The following is a 22679-nucleotide window of genomic DNA, read 5'->3' on the forward strand; positions in this document are numbered from 1 at the left end:
TTATTTTTTCTATTAGAGTTTCATAAAAAATTTCTAGTTCATTTTTTTATATTAGTTCATTCTTTGAGCTAAATGAGCCTGAAATTGAAAATAACTTCAGATGAACTCTAAAGAGGTTGAAAATTGGCATGGTATCATCATTTCACCCACATAACATGTGCTAAAAAGCTGAGAGGGTTACAGCAAAAAGTGAATGCATTTCGTGTACAAAATGGACAATTTCTTTCAAAGTATCAGGGTTTCGGACGAAAACTTATTTGTTAAAAAGGGATTTCATTTTTTTGAACTTATTTGAACTCGAGTCTTTTTGTGTGTTCAAAATATATCATTCAAAGTCACATCTTCAATTTTCAAGCCTTTCTGACTTCAACTGTTATTTTTCATGCATTTACTGATATTTTTGAGCTACATGACCCTAAAATTGAAAAGCACCTCAGATGAACTCTGAAGAGGTTGAAAATTGGCATGGTATCATCATTTCACCCACATAACATGTGCTAAAAAGTTGAGATGGTTATGGCAAAAACTGGATGCACTTCGTGTACAAAGTGGACAATCTCTTTCAAAGTATCAGGGTTTCGGACGAAAATTCATCTGTTAAAAAGGGATTTAATTTTTTTTGAACTTGTTTGAACTCCAGTCATTTTGTGTGTCCAAAACGAACCTTTCAAAGCCACATCATCAATTTTTAAACCCTTTCTGACTTTATCTGTTATTTTTCATGCATTTACTAATTTTTTTGAGCTATATGACCCTGAAATTCAAAAGCACTTCAAATGAACTCTGAAGAGGTTGAAAATTGGCTTGGTATCATTAATTCACCCAGATACCATGTGCTAAAAAGTTGAGAGGGTTACGGCAAAAACTGGATGCACTTTGTGTACAAAATTGGATGCATAAGTGACCAAATTAATAGAAGTTCATCATCGCATTAAAACCAAAGTACATACATAGTTTTCATTGAACAACATATAGCTCTCCAGAGCATCTAATTAAACCATACATTGAAACTATGTAAAACATTTCAATACAACAACAAATGCGATTATAATCACAACCAATGTAACAATTGATCCAACAGCATAATGATACCAAGGCTCGATGTGAATGGCATATTTTCTAATCTTTCTAATCTTCAAGCGCATTTCATTCATCTTGATCTTGTGATCATCGACGACATCCGCAATATGCAACTCCAATATCACCTTCTCCTCCTCAATTTTGAGGAAAATGAAGCTTCGAGGTCGAGTTTGGAGAGGAGAAATCTTAAGTAGTGTGGCTCGGGCATTTCATCGAACACCTCATATGCATAGGAGGTGAGCTAGACCACCACAAAGCTCTCCCCTCGTCGGCCAAAAAACAGAGCAGTGTGAAGTGCTCTGCTCGCTGGCGAGGGGGTATATATAGGCATATTATTGGTCTCGGTTCGTGGCTGGAACAGGGACAAAAGGACCCCCATTGGTCCCGGTTCCAGCAACGAGCCGGTACCAATGGATGTGGGCCAGGAGCGAGGGCCATTGGTCCCGGTTCATGTCTGGAACCGGGACAAAACGGTCCAGACGAACCGGGACAAATGCCCCACGAGGCCCGGCCGGCCCCCTGGCGCACGATCCGGGACGTATGCCCCATGTGTCCCGATTCGTGACTGAACCGGGATTAATGGGCTAGCCAGGCCTGAACCGAAGCTCTGTTTCCTACTAGTGCGGACGTCAGGGCTGGTATATGGATCGGCTAAATTTGACGCATCCCCGTTCTAATTTTTATACATTATGCATGTGCAAATCGTGTTTATGAGACGAGTCGTCCATACATTTGTACAAAATTCTTTTCCCAGCTTGGTACTACCGGGCTGTGAGTGGAAACTGGAAAGACAACATTATTTTCTTATGGCAATACAAACATTATACAACTATTATGATTTGTTGCAGAGTTGTAGGTATGCGCAACTTCGATACCGCATAGAATAAACAATTAAGTTGCGAAAACAGTTTGCAGTTGTCCAATCGAGTAAGACCCAGCTGCTTGGGTTCAGAATTCCATCTTCAGATCCATCACTTGAAACCTCTCAACCATGGATGTGGGCGCATCCCTTGGGTCCGCGGAGGTCGCTCTCTCTTCGAGCTCACTTGGCCAGTGAATGGGAGTGTCGCTTCTCCCGGCGGTGCTGTGCCCTCGGCGTTTTCCACATGGGAGGCAACTTTTGCTGCTCTCGCGTTGCAGTCGCCTCCTCTGTATCACCGCGCTTTGCCTCGGGTTGACTAGGCCTCGCCTGTGCTCCAGCTCCGTGTTCCTCGGGTTGACTAGGCCTCGCCTGTGCTCCAGCTCCGCGTTCCTCGGGTTCACTGGGCCTCGCCTGTGCTTCAGCTCGCTCTGCCTCGGGTTGACTAGGCCTCGCCTGTGCTTCAGCTTGCTCTGGCATCATACGGGCGCGTCGATTGTTCCGACGGCGTTGATTCCGGGACTTGGTTGGCGGCCCTTGCTGCGCAAGCGTCACGGTCAGTTGCTTTCTTTCTTCATGCTCTGCTTCATCTGCACTACTCGTTGCTTCGTCTTGACTGCGCTCTGATCGCGTCTCTTCATCGCAATGGATTTCCATGGTAGATATTGCATTCTCTTGCCCAATCACAATCCTTGCCACACAAAAGATACACTTATTCAGAAGTTCGCTAAAACAGAAATAAGAACATTGAGAAATTGTGGCTCGGATATAAAAGAATGTGTGGTTAATAGAAAAAAATCAAGTCGTCTGCTTTTGTTCGTGCGCACTTGCCAAAGCATGTAAAGATGATTTTGTTCTTCATATACGCCAGCGTTCGCCAGAAATTATATGACAGACTGCGTCACAAAATCGGGTCCTATGACAACGCATGTGTTACGAACATTTCAGTTGTCGTGAGATATAAGACTATAAGATGGGCCGACCTAGCTGACCCAGCGGGTCACCCGGTGCCAGCTCCATTACCCAAATCTCGTTTGAGACCGACCCACAACACCCATTGGCCTCGAATTTTAGGGTCAGGTCAGCCACCAGGCGGGCCAACACGAACCATTCCCATCCTGACAGAAATCTATGAAAATATCTAGCACATTAAGTGCTCGCGTGGCTCTCCAAGATAGCTGCTCGAGCGAACCCAAGCACCACCGCAAATCACCATCGCCCTCCCCCAGTATGACTCGCCACCTAGAAAAGCACGTGCGGTTTCCGGCGGTGGTGGATCTCTCTCAAGTGAACGACACCTGGACGTTGTGTTACGCTTGTCGATTCTAGATGCACGGATCCCTATGCCCAGGATGTGGAAGCGGTGGCTTGTGGTCGGGGCTAGGTGCTCGGCGCCCCGCGGCGTGATGGGACTGGCCTGATCTGGCCTAGTGTCTGTTGCGGCTGAGCGACACATGAGTGAATGGTGCCCTAGCAAAGAGCGTGCAGACGCGTTCCAGACTTCCAGATCTGGTGAGTTGGCACTAAAGAAACATCTTGGTGCACGGGGGTGAAAGATGCACCGCGGGTGTGGGCCCCAGATCTAGATGTCGGGAAAGCATGTAGTGCAGGGCGAGATAGGGGGTTGTGCTCGACAGTCTTCCGCTGGACATTCAGAAGCTGCATGGTCCAAGTGTGCATGTTGTGGTTGCGACTTCTCGTGGTCTCGCTTTGGCGGAGCGTTCGTTGTACCAAGGGATGCAGAGGTAGTCAATGCAATTACTTGGCAAGAAGGTGACAACGGCGGCTGGATCTTGGCGTGGGTACTTGCGGACGCATCGTGACGAGGGCACGGGAGGTTGACCCAGGCAAAAGTGTTGCCTTTCGCCATATCGGAACTGGCGACAATGATGCCTTGGAGCGCCATTTCCTTCTTGATGGCATCGCCGAGGTGATACTCTAACCCCTTGCCTCTATAGCTTCGGGGGGAAACCCTAGATCCATGGGCTCAGGCTATGGTGTCGCTTCGCGTCGTATACCCTTTTGAGGGGTTTTATTATCGAGATGGGCATAGACAAGTGGGGCCGGCAGAAGATATTGGTGAGGCTATAGGAGCTTCTGTGGAAATGATGATCGGGTGAGCGATGGCGGGGACAGGACCATGGTTGCACGCTCTTCTTCAGTGTGTTTGTGGGATCGCCTCAGTTTGTTTGTTGATCTTATGTCAGATCTCTGGCCATGAGTCCAGTGGCAACGATGCCGGGCCGTAGGTGGTGTTTCCGGTGGTATTTCATGGCCAATCTTGCATAGTTCTCCTTACTAGATCTTCATTAGAATAAGAGATGTGATGTCATCATGGCAGGTGGTTGAGCTAAGGTATATATCTTCATGTGGTTCCGCATGACCTCTACGGTGCAGAGTAGGAGTCGCTTGCTAAAGGAGAAAGGATGTTGAGGACGCCTGTTTGAGGACAAATGGTGAATTGGACATCCATGTGAGTTCTCGACGAGGTTCTCTTCGCAAAGTTGTGTGAGGGTATCTTGTGTGTGCCGCTCAGCGAATTGTGATGGTTTTTGCCCTATTGTTCATTACAGAACAGGGAAAATATCTTCTAAATGAATTAATGAGGCAAATCTTTTGCCTCCATATAAAAGAATAACAAGGTCACGTACCTTTGTGAGCCTATCAAACATGCGAGACCCACAACTGGTCCACCACCACCAAAGTTAATAGTTCTCTTGAGCCTGAAGAATATGGATCGTTCAGTTACTTGTTTTCCAAGATTGAGCCGCAGAACATATATATGCAATATAACCTACATGTTATAAATATAGTACCACAATCCATGACAGCATTACTTGATTGCTTATGTCTGGTCATACTATGGTAGTTACCTGAAATCAGTGAAGCTCCATAGATGAATGATGCCATGTTCTGCTCCTGTAATTATAACTGGAAGATATGGGTGGGCAAGGACACAACGAACTGGAGACATAGCGTCTAACGTATAAATGCACTCTCTTTTCTGCAAGTCCCATATCTGTTTTGAAAGACATATAGTGTATGGTATTCTAAATTGATTATTATTTCCACAAAGAGGATCATCCGAGCCTCTCCAACTAAAATAAACCGAAGGAGCCTAGTGTATACCTTGGAAGTGCAATCCTTGGAGCCACTGATCAAATATGTTTGATCTCCATGTGTGATAAAATCGAGGAATGTCACCGCTTTCAAATGCCCAAGCAAAGAATACTCAGGGGCTGAAGAATCGAGCGTCCAAACCTGCTCGACAGAACAAATATAAATATATACTACAAATTATGTGTATGTACTCTTTGATCTGGCAGATAATACCTAGACCATAAAGAAATACTCACGTGAATGTAACTACACGGCATCTCTCACATACTCCCATGCGGTAGTATATATACTACTTTATGATTGTAAGCACGTTTATGTTATCGAATTTATGCTCCAGCCAGTTGCTCCTAAAATCCGAACTGATGGAGGGAGGTGGGCAATATATTTCAACATATATACTATATGTAGTTGTATCTATAAGATAATGCACTAAAAAATTCATTCTACCTAAAATGTTGTGTATATGGTACCAAAATATATGTATACATTACATATTACGAGTATATATGTAACAGTACTACGTACAACATACGAAAATCACATAGGTGTAACTACATCAAGTAGTAGGAAAATTATATATAGCTTATTCTACATCACAAGTAAATACTACAATATGGTAACATAATATACAAAATATAGCTTTTCTTACCAATGTAGTGAATTAGCGACTTGGGTAGTAAAAATTGGAATTACTGCACTTTGCACATGGTTTTACTATTATTTTTATAGTTTTATCAGTGGTGTAGTATAAGCTATTGAAGGCTCACAGTTAGAATAGCAAAAGTGTACAAAATACAGTAACATACTGTACAAAATATAGTCATTTTAAAGAATGTTGATATAAAATGACTTGGATAGAAAACATAATTTCGAAATTACTATTTTTTACGTGGTTACACTACACTTTGTATACGGTTTTACTAGGACTGTACAATAATTATTCTCAACTTAGCGCTATAGAGTGTCTCTCTCTGTGTGTGTGTGTGTGTGTGTGTGTGTGTGTGTGTGTGTGTGTGTGTGTGTGTGTGTGTGTGTGTGTGTGTGTGTGTGTTTGTGTGTGTGTACAAAAAGAGCACGAAGGTCTTGTAGTAAAATTATCTTCACAACTTTGAAATTTAGTTAGCAAAAAGGATAAATCCAGCCAGACAAACCTTTATTTGGCCCTCCAAAGACCCACTGGCAAATCTGTTGTCGTCCCCAGCATTAAATGTGAGTGTCTGTACCTTGTCATCTGCAGAAAAACTTTGTGTGCCATACCAGCCCTTGTCCCAGTCTAAAAGCCTTATACCCGGTGTCAAAACATAGGGTAGGTTTGGATGAACGGCTAGTAACACGTCACCATGAGACAGTTGAACAATCATGATCAGTTTGACTTTTGTTATACACGCACAGTCGAACACACAGAGTCCAAGACCTCTCGCAGCTACAATTCAATCCTTTCTTGCAACAAATTTGATTGAACAAACTGCAATGAGAGTGTTCAATTTCATTAGTATTAAAATGGCAGTTTATATTTGTATAACGACATAAACTTAATTGTTAATTCTTCCCTTTGGGTTTGTTAGGGCACTTTCGAATGTTTATTTTTTTAGGATGCTTTGGTAAGCAAAATGCTGAGATAGCACATCAGTTGAAGAAGAAAGAGAGGGGAGTTGTACCCTCTGTGTTCTTATTTTCTCTCCATAATAGTATTATGTTAAGTCAAACTATCTGATGTTTGATCAAGGATATAAAAAAACTATTAGAATTCAAATTGCAAAATCAATATCACGATCCATCGTGGAATACATTTTCATATTATATTTATTTAATTTTGTACATGTTGACACCTCTAAATAAATATATGATAAAACTGTACAAAGTTCGACTTCAGACAAACCTATTTTCTCAAAGTAAAAAGAAACGACGGGAGTATGCTACTGGAGAGATGGCTTTTAGCACATTTCCCTATGTAGTGAAATTAATTCTCTAATCCATATTCTTCTCTCCTTCCCTTGTTTTTATAACTAGGCCACAATTTCGAAATGAAACATAATTCATATACGAAATAAAGGCAATGTCACTTAGATACAACACCTAATAGAATATGCATTGATGTTGTTGTCTCTGGAAATCTAACACTAGCTACGACGATCAAGAGAGAGTAAGTTGGGAGTGCCCTATTAGGTACATCTCAAAAATTTCAAAATTCTGTTTCAAAGACCACTTGCGTTGGGAATAGACTATTATTAAATATAGTAACATTCACTTTGGTCTAAATTTGGTTCCCGGTTTTAAATCAACTAACGAATGAGGGAGATGGAGTGGTGTGCACACATCATTAATACGTAATTCAGCGTCGACGCTAAAGTAGGTCCTTCGTCTTTACCATGATTTTTTGGAGGAGACTACTAAAAATGAAAAAAGGGGATGTAAATATGAGAGATACATAATATATACCTGCACATTCGGAGACCTTAAAGGAATTGATTGGTAACTGCATGTTGTACAAAATGACTTTGTTAGTTCAAAGGAGAAGGCCAAGGTATACATTTTTCTTATAAACATCTATATATTTTGCACAAACTTTTGTTGTGATGGCCCTTTACATTCAAAAGGAGTGGCGAAGAGAGGAGTTCCAAGTTGTCATTTCAATTTAAAGATGTGATGTCAATATTCAAGAGATAAGCATAACTATACATGTAGTCAGAGAGTCCATTAGCTTGCCTTGATCTCATGGTTCCATACGTGAGCATGTCCACTTATATGACCTGAGACAATCCTGTGTGACAACAAGAAATTTATCTTGGGATAGAATGACAGTCAACATACTCATTAACAAAGGAACGTAAATATATGTATGGCCCCATATTATGTCAGCTAAAAATATATGCACTCACCATGGCTCTCTTGGATGTGCATCCAGGGAAATCAATTTGTCAGGATTATACTTCACTAATATATTACGATGCTGCACAAAAAAGTACTCACATCAGAAATAACAGTTAATTTTAAGTTGTATGATCTGTATATGCAAGTTGACACATGTGGCATTGCTGGTTGAATTGTTATAAAACAATAAAATGCATACAAGTCAAGACATTGGAAATGATAAGTGATGGTTATGAGACGAGTTGTTGTAGCTACCACTCACGTATGTTACAATGGGCCATATGTGTGCCACTCTGGTTATATAGAAATGATCGATGCAATGCTAAGCTTTGCAACTATAACATTACTTGAGAAAAATGTTTTGTGCAGTCAAACGAACTTACCTCATATATTCTATTCCAGTGCACATAATAAGCTTCTAGTGTCACTTCATGCACCATATCGACAATGGCTTCCTCGAATAGTTGATCACACTCAGATTGGTCTTTAAATACCACATTATACTTATCTCCCAATAAACTGCTCTGAATAACAAGATCGAAATCACGTTCGTCCTTCAGCTTCATCTCTTCTTTCGTTGTCACAATCAAAGTGTGCACAGATTTCGGAGACACAATGCCATACAACGGCAACTTTGTGAAGCACCATGGGGACTTTCCGCTCTTATCAAAAAGTCTAAATGCCACATTTTCATCTGTGACATTTGTTAGGTGTAATGCGCATGAGATGGGCTCATTGGGATGATAGGGGAAGCAAAGTTTTTGCGGGTGGATGTTAAGTAGCTTGTTTATAGACCCCGTGATTTCCTGGTAGATAGACCAAGCATTTTATAAGAGGTAATGTTGCACACAACTGGTGTAAAGTATTTAATAGCCAATTATTAAATCAAATCAAATTATAAAATTAATATAGGAGATTGACCTGCATTGTTGAAAAATATCTGTTACAACTAAAACTAGACAAGTCAACTAGGTAAAACTCTCAACTTCCTAACGATGAAACAGAAAGCACAAAAGATAGTGTTTACCCTCTTTGTATAGGATTTTAAAGCACCTTTATATTTTAGGTAATATTTAAATCAATAATTTTTTTCATAAGTTAAAAATTTATATGATTTGATCCAAAAGTCTTTCCAATATGCACTATTACAAACATGAGTATAGGAGGTAGTCAATAGAGTTGATTTTGGGAGTTAAAACTTTGAGTCTTCTCTAATAAGATGACACCTAAGCAAAGGCGGTTTGAGAAACAAAACTACTTTTATAAAGTATTGAAAGTTATATCAAAGAAAAAACACTCTGACTTGACTCCATGTCTATTCATTGCTCTTAGAAATCGAAACCTGGAACGATCCCTTTTGACTCCATGTCTATTCATTGCTCCACCATCATTGTTTTAACCTTTTGTCCACGGCTGGTCGACTGCCAACGTAGGCAGAGGCAGACCTACCTCCAACAATAGTGATGGCATGGCTAATAACGTGGGGGTAGCATTGGCTGAGGAGGAGCGCTCCTCCACTTATGGCCTGCACAACAACTGAGTGAGTAGGGGGTGCCTCTCCATGGCCCACAACACGGCCAATGTGGATGCAGGCTCCTCTATGTGGTGACCATCACAATTGCCAAAGGAGAAGGTTTCCTCCCTGCCGACGCTACTACCTTAGCATGCAGGAGGGAAATGGGACGACACTACAACCCCGTGCAGGCAAGGTATGGGGTGATATGGGCTCCGTTGCGACCGCCGCCTCCTCGTCAAACCATGACCAATATTGCACCAGTGAAGCGAGGAAGTGCTACACATTTTATTGGATTAATTTGGTGGGTATGCGGCAACTCACAGGAAGCCCTTGTGAGTGATGATAAAGTCATTGCCATATCATTATAATTCATACTTAGTAGTTGTAGTAAATTTCACTATTACAAGTAAATTGCAGTAGTATTAGTAATTTGAAATATCAGGAGGTCTTTTGTGATCTAGTAGTATTGGTGTGAAATATATTTTCTTATATGACAATGACATGAAATGCAAATTTTGAGATGAACTTGATGTATTTTCATTCATTTTTGATCTTTCATATGTGTCATTCGATATATATCAAAATTTTGTAAGGAAACCATTAGAATAATATTGGATGTGGCTTTGCTTGAGAACCCTCCTCTAATACTTAAGAATTGGAGGCGGTTTTGGCTGGGAAACCGCCTCTAATACCTGAGTATTTGAGGAAAACTGCCTCTAACTCTGTAAAGGGCCCACATAAGAGAGAACAACATGTTCCTTATTATTACACTAGGCCACTTCTCCATGGGCCACCACCACTAAATTTGGTGTATCGCTTCTCCAACGCACCCCGATCTAGCCCAGCACATCGCCTTCTTACTGGACGCTACCCCACTGTGGTCCCTGCTACCACCAGCTCGACATCGTTGTCTCCCCCGCTGTCGCCACACCATCGACGGAAAGATTGCTCGATGGATTGTCCATGCGTCACACCCTCCAAAATGTGGTGGCACAACCGATCAGATTTCGTCGACACCTTGCATCCCTTCATGCATCGAGCCCACGACCAGGTGGGTCGGTGGCTCTCATGTAGAACGAGCGGCCTCGGCATCCCCACACATCCTCCATGACGAGGTATAATTCCTCATGTTACCGGCCTTTCTTTTCTTATTTTACAAATCTACATTCTCTTTTTCAGGTTTAGGCGTACATTTATTAGTAGATCATTAACTTGTGTAATTGTAGGTCTAAAATTAGATTCAATAAGTAGATGGTTGAGTTATTAACATAGATTTATGGTTATGGGCGCTAAAGTTGTGGAAGATAGTACATTTACGTTAAGTTTGCAAAGCCTAAGGCTACTAATTTAGAAACTCATATGTATATTATTATATTGCAGTGCATAAGGGTACTGCCAATGTTAATTTAGCAATGCATATCTATGGCTATTAAGTTTAGTTAATGAATGTTACGACCGGCCCAACCCACCGGTTCATGGTCGATGCATCTGGCTACAACCTAGGATCTAGACTGGCCCCTCAGATCAACATTAGCCTTTCCTGCGCCTTTTCTCCAAACTCGCACACTCCAGGGAACAACTTCCCAGTCTGTCACCCATCCTCAAATTTCTCCAATACAAACACACTTAACTTTGATGTTCCATGAGAATGGGTTCCCAGAAAATAAGGAGTTCCTTGTAGATATGTGTAGTCTATCATTCTAGTTAGGCCAGGATCTTACAATGAATAAGATTTTATATGCAAACAGATACCAACAAACATAGTTGATATTTTCTTATTTTAATGTTCTACACAAATAAGTTTTTTTATAATAGTGTTTTGTGCAGTGCACGATATTTTCACAATGGTATAGTGAACCTAAGAATTCACATCAGTGACAAGACTTTTTAGCGCACTGCACAAAAAGATTTGATGAAGGCACATGATCACGACAATTTGAGTCGATAATAGCTAGAGTGTTTGTTTTCTTAACATCAAATCTAAAAACAAAGCTAAAAGGCCTACTATAATGTGGAACATGCAAGTGTGGCATCTTTTAAAGATCGCCGCATACTGTAAGTCATTATAAAATATCCATTGCCATGTATAAATCTATGTGAAATGTAGCTATACTTCGTTATCCTCCATACTCGTCTTCCCATTAGCATCAATTCGAGAACATATCTCTATGGTCAGGTGTGTTCTCAGTTCAATAAAAATGGCTCGTCGAGAAGAAACCTTTGCGGTGTTGACACACGCAAAATTATTGATGTCAATACTCTTCACCATATTGATGTAATTGCACTACTAGGGAAAAGCCTATACACAGAATCTTACCAGCAGCGTGTTTTAAAATAAGGCGCTGCTGCTATATAGCAGCAGCGCGCTCTAACAGAACTCGCTGCTGAAATAAAAGTAGCAGTAGCGCGCCTCCTGTAAGCCGCGCTACTGCTATAATTACCAAGACCCCGCCGCGAAGCTAGTTTTAGCAGCAACACGTTAATACGAAGAGCGCTACTGCTACAGATCATAGCAGTAGCGCATTCCCATAATACCCGCTCTGCTAAGTTTACTACAAAATTTTAGTCCCACCTCGCTCTGCGAAGAGGGTTTCTACCATGTTACTTCTCAAACTATCACAAGCACTTGGTCTTCATTGAACTTTATATGCAAAATTTGTGGCCGCAATATGAGTCTTCACCGGTTCCTAAACCGGTGAGGACTCATGTTGACAAATCAGATTGTACACAAAAAGATCATTGATGATCAATGTATTTTTGATGTCTATTTTTACATGCTGACTCATAGCAGTAGCGCGTTCTGTGTGAAAGGCGCTACTGCTAGGTCGTTTAGCAGTATCGCCTTTCCCTATAGCGCGCTACTGCTAAGCCATTCTATCTCCCACCCCCACTCTCGTCTCTTCGATCCACTCACACTCACACTCACTCGATCTCCCACTCACCCCCCCCCCCCCCGCGCCGGTCCTCCCCCGCTGGCCGCCCTCACCCCCGCCGGCCGCCGTCGCCTATCCCTCCTCCCTCTGCGCCGCCGTCACCTCCTCCTCCTTGCTGGACTCGGTACCTTCCTCCTCCTCCGTCCTCCCTCCACTCGCCACCGGCCGGCCCCTCCTCGCTCCGCCTTCCTCCTCCGTCCTACTCTCTCCTCCCTCCTCCAGTCGCCCCTCCTTCTCCCTCCTTCCTCCTCCATCCACAACCCCTCCTCCCTGCTACATTTTGATTTAGTAGGCTAGTTCATATGCAACATTTTTATTTAGTTGATATGATTTATTGGATTTAGTAGACTCATTGATTTAGTTGATTTAGAACATTTTGATTTAGTTGATTCAGTAGGTTAGTTGATTTATTAGGCTAGTTGATTTAGTTGATTTATAGAACATTTTGAATTAGTTGATTTAGTACGCTGGTTGATAGCTCTGAAGATTTGGCACCACCTAGGTAGATGCTTGGAAAGAAATGCACCATTTTATTGTTATTTTTATGTACATGGATAGCTAGAAACTTTTGTTTTTCTGTAGTAAGTTATCTTTTGGCAAAATGTAGGTGCCAATTTAGTTAAAATTTGCCACTTGTTTTTTTAGTCAATTATCTTAGGCAATAGGGGCCAAATTAGATGAAATGTCTTGGTAGGTGGTACCCTGATTTGGTAGATATTTGTGAAAGGTTTTTCTTGGTAGAAGGTGTTAGTAAGCTATGAAAATATAACGGAAGAAGAACCAAAAATATCACAACCTACTATTTTTCTTTCCTGTGAAGTGGATCGTTAATCCTTTGCTCATATAGCTTTAGACAAATGGTGCCACCTCCACCACCACCATGTCAACTGTGCAAGTCAAGGTGTGCCAGCAGCCTTGCAACTGGAAAGCTGTTCGACATCTACTTCCAGTCGAGTTTTCGTCACGCGGCGGTAAGAAATTATATGAAATGTAACAACTATTTTATTTTTAGTGTTGGCATAACCGCATTGGAGGCTCTGTGACATTTGAGGCTCCTAGGGGGGCGTACACTATGGAGGTCGAGAAAGGACGCAATATGTCACATATTGGAGGAGATGGATGGGCACGTTTCCTCACCCGCATGCGTCTTACTGGTGGTGAGTTGATCAGCTTCTCCTTTAGAGCAGAAAGACCCAAGCTGGCTGTCATTTATATTAACCTGGTGGAAGATGATGCAGATGACGAAGAAGATGAAGATAATGAGGACCCACTTGATGAAGATGATGAAGACCCAATTCATGAAGCCATCGTAGCTCAAAGAATGAGGCTGAGCGAGGAGGAGGTGTGCAAGCTATGGGACATAATTCTGCCACGTGATGACTTTGTCGAGGTGCCACTCGTGCCCCACCTGACAAGTACCATGGTCGATCGGCGTGATATGGTACGTTATACTTACAAATGCAAATTATTCGATGATATGCTTAGTGTAGAGTCCAATGATATGCTGTGTGGAATCTAGTCGATGATATGCTTTAGTGTAGAGTCTGATCACATGCTTATTAGTGTAGAATTCAAGGAACTATTAATAGTGTAGATAATCCATATATACTTATTAGTAGAATTCATGCTTAGTAAAAATGTGTAGTACTGTGTCTTTTGATAGTGTAGAAATCTATAATTAATAGAAATATATTTGCAAAAGGATGTGCGAGGCTATTTATTAATTGATATATTTTTCTCATTCAGAAATTGCCAAAGAGCCTATCTGTGAGTTGTGGTATCGAGCCTGATGAAGAAGGCTCACCTGGACTACGCCTTACCGCAAGGTGCTCCTTCACCACTTGTACTTACCGCATGGACACGAACGGTCGCACACACTTAAACTCGGTTGGGTGGAAGAGATTCCTCGTTGGCAAGAATCTTCGTGTTGGACAGGCCATCCTAATTACTATCAGGAACACCCACCGCCCAGGCTTGAGGATGATGATCGTCGTCGATATCATCTAGAACTACATATGTGTATGTGGCTATATCATCTAGAACTACATATGATGATCGTCGTCGATATCATCTAGAACTACATATGAGATCGTCGTCGATCTCATCTAGAACTACATATGATGATCGTCGTCGATATCATCTAGAACTACATATGATGATCGTCGTCGATATCATCTAGAACTACATATGATGATCGTCGTCGATATCACCTAGTACTGCATGAGGATGCATGTTGACTATATATGAAATTGTTATCTAGTACTCCCTCAGTTCCAAATTACTCGTCGTGGGAACGGAGGGAGTACTACCTAATACCTATAATGCTTTATGAAATTGATATCTAGTAGTACCTAGTATCTGGAAATTGCAGTTTATTGAAACTGAAACGGGGTAGGAGGCGCGGGGGGGGGGGGGGGGGGGGGGGATGATGAAAGATATGGCAGTAGCGCGGGGCTAGGAAAGCGCTACAGCTAACTAATAGTAGCGCGTTCTGAAAAAGCGCTGCTGATATAGTTATAGTAGTAGCGCGGGTACAGACCGTGCTACTACTAATAGTTAGCTATAGCGACGTGGTTGTAGCGGCTGCCCGCGCTGCTGATAGCCTCAAAACCCGTGCTACTACTATGGTTTTCCCTAGTAATGTTGATTGATGGATCTAGGGCAACGATGAATACAAGAAAAAAAAATATTTTTATGTCTTTTTCTTAGTCAATTCAACTTTTGAGATTTTAGAACATTGTTGCATATATTAATTTTATATATTTGAAAATAGATAAATTTATAATGACATGTAACTATGAGGTGAATGTAGATGTGTATATGATAGATCACGCATGTTGGATGGATGTTTCCTATGAATATTGAGTTGGAACGGAGGGTTGCATGTGAAAAATACATGCACTTAAGTACGGTAAGTATTTTTTGAGTAGTGACTATCTATAATACTAAATTATTGCAAAAGCTTATGTAGAACAGACCACGCCCAACACTCAAGTACGGTAAGTATTTTGTTTCATGAAAAAACTCTTGCGACAAGAAATTATCTTTGATGATTTTAGAAGCCCCTCCAACAGTACGAGTGTTAGCAACTATAAGTTGTCAAGAGGCAGAACTCAAAGCTGGATTAGTGTTCTGTTAAAGAATAACCTCTAATGCCCTGCTGTGTAATAGTTGTAAATTTGATAATATACATTTTGTGGCATATAACCTATTTTCTAATCAAATTTATGATTAATTTATTTACCAAAAATACAAGGCTGTGTTGCACCCCCGGGAGAGGGAGTGATTAATTAACTTACTTATAAGTATACAGAAATTGAGCAAACTCACCTTAGGTGTTGTCTCTATTGGATGTTTTCTCACACTTAACGGTTGTTCCTGGTAATCCATTGATTGCTCCTGGCATTTTTCATTGTCTATATCCATAATTGCAACTTTGTTTCCTTTTCCAATTATAACTCTAGCATATAATAGTATATATCAATATAAGATTATTTCAAGCATAAAAAATCTTGAGCATTATTATACAACTAAAAATTAAATTATCTTAATAATAAAAGAAAAGCATGAAACTATACCTTCCCATCACATATGTGAGATGGTACACCTTTCCAAAACCACCAATGTTGATGACATTTGTAAGTGTCGGGGGGCATGAATATACCCTTTGGATTTTTATCTGCAAGAACAATGGAAATCAATGTATGATCGAGCATACTTAATGCAACATTAATAGTTGACAAACCAACGGGGTGTCAAAATACAAATTGTTGACTAATTTGTGTGCTTCATATGAACACCATATATACTCACTACATTTCAAATTACCTGCAATTTGCGGTGCTCCACAAATAAATAGCACCATCATTTGAACCTGTAAATAGAGTCTGAAGATCGGGTTGGTATAGGACAGATGTAACCGGAGACACAAAAGCTTCAAGTGTGTATGCACATTCCTTTGTCTCTAAATACCATATCTGATTTTGGAAAAGAAACCCAAAGCATCCATTAAGGGAACTGCTATATGTACACATATAGTATTAAGCATGTCATTCCAGGAGAATGGCTGACCTTGGCAGTCTTATCATCTGAACCTGTAACCAAAAAGTCATGACCGTGATATGTGAGGAAATCCAAGCAGACGACTCTGTTAGAATGCCCATCCAGGGCATATTCATATTTGGGTGAATCGAGACTCCATACCTGCACAACAATCATATATAGGAGGCCACAATAATAAAGCAACACTTTTCTTCACCATGCTAAACTTTAGAGAGAGAGAGAGAGAGACCTTCACAGTATAATCTCCCTCTATAACATATGACTCAAACTTGGTGCACTCCACAATTGGGTGAACCATTGAAGTACTAGCAAAGGTGTCATTTGGACTAAATCCAACAATTTTTTTGTAGTCTTCATACTCAAATGTCCGTATGCACTCCCAACCGTGATCCCAGTTCCAAAGCTTAATGTAAATGCCCGCTGACAATAAATATGGCCGGGTTGGATGTACGGCTAGTGACTGGAGTGATTCATATGTACCAGCGGTGAAACTTGTGATCCTTTTCATTTCTTCATAGTTGTACACATGGATGTTACCATTTAGTGTGCCTGCAACAATCCATTGCTTTCTTGCAATAAATTTGATGCACACAATTTCTGCAGCAAGGCAGGAGAGCAATTTATTAGCATGGCACCCAACATAATGGAATTATTAACAGAGGTCAGAAACCATGCCATCATCTGCTGAGACTTTAAGCCAATCCACTTTACTCTGTTGGTATAAACAAAATAATAAGTTAGTCGCAACCCAAGCTCATTGATAGTATTTTATTTGGGAAAAACAACACTCAGACACTTGCCTGTGTCTCATAGTCCCAAAAGACAACAATTCCATCTTGGTAACCCATTGTTATCCTTCCATAGAAAGATTAATGAATTAATAAAACACAATGAAATATGTGCAATATCACATATATGGGCTGATATGGGCCAATTGTAGAGCTATATGACACTATAGACCACTGTTTCTTCACATTTTGAGATATCAATCAAAAAAATTACCGAAGATGTTGCCAAAAATATAGAGGCGGAGGTGCAACATGTATTCAAAAAGGAATAAACATATTGAGAAAAATTACTTCATCTTTAACCTCTATGAAGATTTACTACTTGTACAAAATACACTTACCATTTCTTGGCATGGTTTATATCCAACGAATGCCTGAGTAATTCTCTATTTTTTTCCGTGGAGAAGATTATCTGATCTAACAAGGCTATGGTTAGCATCTGGTTGGGGACCAACTCTAATAATTACTACAAATACATCATAATCCAAGAGAAGATGGACTCCGTACCTTGATTGTGGGCATAATTGCCTGCAAAATATTACTAGTAAGTAGAGAAAGAGAGAATTGATGCTCGACTATGATTCCTTTTACACCAAACATTTAGATGGAAATATTTAACTCCAATAATGTTCACTCAAGATGTAATTTGCGGAAGTTATTTGTACACTTGAATGATGTAACATTTCTACCAGAACAATGAGTTGCATTAACTACCAATTTTCATGTGGAAATATGTCACATAAAAATTAAATGACAAAAAAAATTGCATAGTTGTATGACTAACAAAATTAGCCATGCAAATGTGGATGTACCAAGCTAGTTCATCATAATTATGCTGAAATAGTAATATCTTACATTAGACAACGATGTTGTGTTGTGTTGTCGTTGTGTATAAAGTGCCTTTAGTTTCACCATCTGCGCTGCATTCCCCGTCTCATGAAAAATACTATTGGGCAAACTTTCGCCATTTCCAATATACGAATCATCACACAATGATGATATAACACTCTGGAGGATAAGATCTGCAATATATTTTCGTGGTCGATCTTTCTTCTCTTTTGTTGTCAAGACGAGAGTGTAAGTGGTGTTAGGTGGAACGAGTCCATGTAATGGAAGATTTATGAAGGACTCCGTGCTCTTGTCTGTAAGCCTAAATGCAATGCGCTTATCGATGTTATTTGTTAGCTCCAGTGGGCACATGATAACCTTATTGGGCTGAAAGGGGAAGCAAAGCGTGACCTGTTGAAGGAGAAGAAGCTCACTTGTCCCACCTATAGAGATTGCATGTGTACTACATTCTATTTCGGTAAGCCTATCAATTATATGACTCATACTAGCTGGTCTCTTTGCTGGATCCAAATCGATGCACTCTATCCCAATTGTAGCACATACTCGTATTTGTTCCAACTGCAGTTCATCCACCATCGATTTACTCCAAATTTCAAGTACCTAGGACATTACAACCATGATTGTGTTATTAAATAAACCATCCTTTTAGCAAAAAAACTTAGTGCTACTGTGTAAGATCATTAAGTTTTAAATTTGACTTAGAATGTTGGCCTATATATATATATATATTTCATACATTCTCAACAGTAATTTGATACCCCTTTTTGCCAGTCAACATCTCCATAATTATAATACCAAGACTATACAAGTCAAGCTTGTGTGTGATTGTTATTTTTTCACTCCTATAGCATTCAGGTGCCAAATATCCCCTGAAAAGAAATACAATTTGATCAAAAGTATTATGCAAAGCAACTACAATATAAAATTACATGATATGTTAACCAGTTAATAAATTAGAATTCATAAGGCTTTGTTTGTCTTACATAGTTCCCGCCACACTATTCGTCATGACCCTTGTCTGGTCTTTGTCAAAACACCTCGATAGTCCAAAATCAGTAATTTTTGCGGTCATATCTTCATCCAACAATATATTTTCGGGTTTCAAGTCTAAGTGCATAATATTTTTTTGGTGAAGATAATTTAACCCCTCACAGATCCCCTTTATTATATGGTAGCGCTTTCTCCATTCAATTTCTCCTAATGAATCTACAAATAGCAGATAAGAAATCGACTTAGTTTAGTAATTATTTGAGATAATTTAAGTACAATCCCATGAAGAAAAATTATATGAAAACACAAACCTACCTTTTATATAACCTTCAAGACTTCCTTTGCTCAGATATTCAAAGCAGAGCAATCTTTCTTGTACCTCTGCCATAATCCATTTCCCATTGTAGCTTCCCATATTTCCTTGTGTGTCAGAACAATATCCCAGAAATCGTACAATGTTCTTGTGTTTTGCATTCATTAGACACTCAACCTCTCTTTTAAATTTATCCTCGTGCATGTACATATTGGACAATCTCTTTACAGCGACAACACCGTTATCAAGTATAGCCTGTAGTAGGGAGATCATGCAAGATAACTTTCATTTTCGTTTCAGATAATCATTGAACAAATCATAGTCAGTGGGTCTGCTGGCAGCATGAGTGGGTTTCCTGTACCTTATAGACCACTGCAAAGCCGCCTCTTCCAATTTCCAACTTATCAGAAAAATCATCAGTGATTTTGTTCAAAAGTTGGTATGATAGGGCCATGGGCTCTAAATCTTCATGAAGTAGTATGTCTTCCAGCTCAATTTGGCGATCCATTATTTGGGCACCAGAATCAGTTACCCTAACAAGAAACAAGAGAGAACATGTTATTTCCAAGGCAACTAGCTAGGTCACAATTCCGAAAGTAATTAAGTAATCAAGAAAAATATATTTACAGAAGATATCTGCATTTTCTATTGTACAAATAGAGACTAAGAAATGATGTGTCTTCCATATACTAGAAACTATTAGCATTGAATTCGCCATCCCAATCAAGCAATTTTACTACTAGATCGACAGAGATGAAACTAGGTAACTAACTTTGAGAAGTTTACGGAAAATTGATGGGCGCAAAAGATGCATGCATGAAGCCACCATTATGAACCAGAGAATTTATCCTAAATAAATGTGTGGTTAATTACAGAAGTGTTGAAAGAGAAGATTTGTTTTCATCAAGTTTGAATTTCTACGTGAGAGTTCTAGTATTAGTTAGAATAGGCTAGCTAGTTCGGTGTACTAGTAGGAGTCCGGTTTAAGACTTGTATCATGTTCGTGTGTGTGCTTTAGAGTCCAAAAGCAATACAAGTAGGTCTAGGACGTGGTTTGGGATGTGTGTATATATACACGAGGTTGCGTGACTTTTGCAATGAGATCGTGGTGAAAAGGAGACAATAAAGAAAAACAAAAGGCGTGGCAAGGGCCCTTGGTTATAAAAGTTTTGTGGGCGTGTGTTCATCGTATTTGATGTGATCAATCCTAAGGGTAAACTCCAACAATGTCCATTCCCCCCACGGTGATTCTAAAACAGAAGGGCACTCGTAGCAGCAAATCCAAAAGGATGCCAAGAGTTTCTGTTCTTTTCCAACCATGGAGGAGGATTGCATGTATCATAATAAAGATAGGGACAAGATTTTGGAGTCTCCACCGGCTACTTTATTGTTTCCCCTCTGCATTTTCGTGGATGGTTGGTGTAGGCAGAAGGCGTTGTCTCTAGGGGAAGAAATAAAAGAAAACAAATGGGCTTATGTTTATTTTTCCTTTTAAGATAAATAAGGAGCGGAGAACAAGAAGCTCAACGATGGGGACAAGGAATAACCCGGGCCTTTAGTAGGATTGGGGTATTTGTGTGTTTTTAGGGTCCGACTTAACTACAGCACAATACTAGATTTGTCATAGTAGTAACCAAAACATGCCAATGATATCAAAACACATGATGAAGTTGTTACCTAGTATATATATTGCCGATCAAGTAAAAGAGTGCATATTTCCCATCTATTATTCCATCCTTTTAAAAAAAATAGAGGTTCCAGATATCCAGCCCTTAGCCTTTGCAACATCGATGCAAATAGCATAAATTTATTATAACATATAATACATGTTCAAATACATGTGGCGGAATGAAACGGGGACAACGATTGAGACATGACTGACTAAAACATAAAATCATGTAGTAGTAACTGTCCTAATTGGTCCCTTGTGTCTGGTTTAGAAAAAATCGTAAGGGAGGAGAATGGAAGACAAGAGGTCCAAGAGCGAACCAAAATTGTTGGTGCAAGGTGAGGAAGACATGCATGCAAGAGCAAGATAAGAGGAAATGTTGCAAGCTAGGAGATGATGTAGTTGTTTGTTCGTGTTGTCAGGAACAAATATGTACCAAAGACTATCCATCAGGTCATACCTTGGCTCATCTAAATGGTGACTATCCATGGATCGGTGTAGTGATTGTCTCTCCTCGCCCGTCAGCCGCAGCCAAAGATGGCCGGACGCAGTTCAGACCGTCCTGTCTTTGATGAGGCCGTATACTGGCCGAGAGTATGAGTATGATCAAGGAGGAAGAGCAGTTTTAGCAGGCGAACCGGCCGGCTAGGATGCCTGTGGAGGAATATTTATGGTGCGAAGATATTAATTTGAATGGCGTCAGGACCCATGCCAGCCATTTCTTTTTTGAATTTAATAGGGCATGTACAATAGTGCTATCTTGGGAGTGTCACGTACGACAATTGATGAGTTGAAGGAGAGAGAAGACAAGAGATGATCTCTTAGTATAATATGTCTCAGCACGTTTTTAGGAATGGCTAGTTATTGAAGATAAGACTAAGAAATAACCCATTGTAGATCTTTTATTTTGTCATCTCTAAATTACATGCAAGACTTAATATAACACTATTTTATCAATTATTGTATACACGTGCTTGGGTCGACTAAATGATTGATCTTATTTATCTGTCCGCACACTTGACAAAACTGTTGAGCTATGCTAGCAAGACGATTCATATTTCCCAGTAGTTGCTGCTTCATCAGTTTGACTTGACTAAAATGTGGCATGTTAGCCTCCAAAGAAAGTTCAATTATTGTTGAGAAGAAAAGAAATGTCTCTGTCGTAACACATTGTTTAGGTTAGCCCAAGTAGTACCGCGTTGCCCACTAGTACTCCTAGATAACTTAATTATGCACCATCGATGGATGTTGTATTGTATTTAGTGACCTAGCTACATGCCATCGGCATATTTCAAAGTCCATATATCATGTGATCCACATAATCATCGAGGTGCATGCTGACAAGGAAGACTTGCATGTCCAGACACAATCAAGTCATCGGGTTAGGTACTAGCTAGGTTAACTTTTTTAGGAAAAGGAGGATGGCCCTTGGCCTCTGCATCTGGGTGATGCATGCAGCCACTTTATTAATTATTCATAAAGACCTTATAAAGTAATACATCATAAAGTCCAAAGGCACCATCTCGGCAACATCTGTAGCTACTCCTATCCACTTGATGATGGGGTGCCGAAATCCGAGCCGAATACCAAACAAACTTTGCACCAAAGCCTAACATCTAAAGCCGGAGG

At 40.2% G+C, this 22679-nt stretch overlaps 1 pseudogene; it reads right to left on the bottom strand.

The window, feature by feature from the left end:
• Positions 1-1859: 1859 nt before the first annotated feature.
• On the bottom strand, positions 1860-21673 carry LOC123158808 (uncharacterized; annotated as a pseudogene).
• Between the last annotated feature and the right edge of the window lie 1006 nt (positions 21674-22679).

This window comes from Triticum aestivum, chromosome 7B (genome assembly GCF_018294505.1).
Source record: "Triticum aestivum cultivar Chinese Spring chromosome 7B, IWGSC CS RefSeq v2.1, whole genome shotgun sequence".
NCBI classification, from domain to species: Eukaryota; Viridiplantae; Streptophyta; class Magnoliopsida; order Poales; family Poaceae; genus Triticum; species Triticum aestivum.